The 956-nt window shown below is 42.5% G+C and overlaps 1 pseudogene; it reads right to left on the bottom strand.

Moving 5' to 3' along the window:
- Positions 1 to 303: 303 nt before the first annotated feature.
- LOC138850255 (U2 spliceosomal RNA) lies at positions 304 to 454 on the bottom strand (annotated as a pseudogene).
- Positions 455 to 956: the final 502 nt, after the last annotated feature.

Here is a 956-nt window from a genome sequence, read left to right as displayed (position 1 = left end):
TTGAACTGTGATCCAAGGCAGTTTCTTCATTCTTTCAGCTGTAAGAATCTGTGATGGCATCGGTGAACCACTGCAGGTTGCTCAGGGCCCTTCTCTCCTGACAGCCCCATCTAGGGGTCATGGTATCAGAGTTTTGGCTTCTCCTTGAAAAACACTGTAGGTTATTTTCCTTCAGTCTTGTGTACAGGTCAGTCTTCTGCAAGACGTGACGATTGTCCCCTGGGGCCAGCATTTTCATTATCTCAGAGGTCAGTGGAGGAATGGAGAATATTCCCAGGAGCTTATTACCTGGAGAGGCTATGACAGGAGAGGCCCATGTGAGCCCAGAAGTGCACTGAATACTGGCCCACTCCCATGCTTGCTTTGCATTGACCTCACCAATGTGTTGAAAATCTAGTATGTGTCAGGTACCTGGATTCTACACTTGATCTTAGCCAAAAGGCCAAGAAGTGATAGGTACCTGGATTCTATAGATTATTCTCCCCTTAAGGTGTTTATCAACTAGCCAGCCAGCCAGCCAGCCAGCAAGACATATAAACCAGTAAATGCAGTATAGTATGCCAATTGCTATATAATAGAGAAGGCCCAGGGCTGAAAATGTACCATTGGTGCTCCCTATCTTGAAACCAACAGGTTCAACCAAGTGTAGACAGAAAATATTAAGGAGGTAAAACTGCCTATGTACTGATCACATACAGACTTTAATTCTTTGTCATTATTCCCTAGACAATGCAGCATAAGAATTATTTATATAGCATTTACATTGTATTAAGTATTATACGTTATCTAGAGATAACTTGAAGTATAGAGGAGGACATGCATAGGTACTGTGCAAATACTGTGCCATTTTTTTATAAGAGACTTGAGCACCACAGATTTTAGTATTTGCCAGGATTCCAGAACCAATCCTCTCCATGGATGCCAAGGGATCACTGTATAGACAAGGGGTATTAAAT

The sequence above is a fragment of the Oryctolagus cuniculus genome, chromosome 6 (assembly GCF_964237555.1).
Source record: "Oryctolagus cuniculus chromosome 6, mOryCun1.1, whole genome shotgun sequence".
Lineage (NCBI taxonomy): Eukaryota > Metazoa > Chordata > Mammalia > Lagomorpha > Leporidae > Oryctolagus > Oryctolagus cuniculus.
Note: the sequence above shows the minus strand (reverse complement) of the source record. Positions and strands in the feature narration are given on the sequence as shown.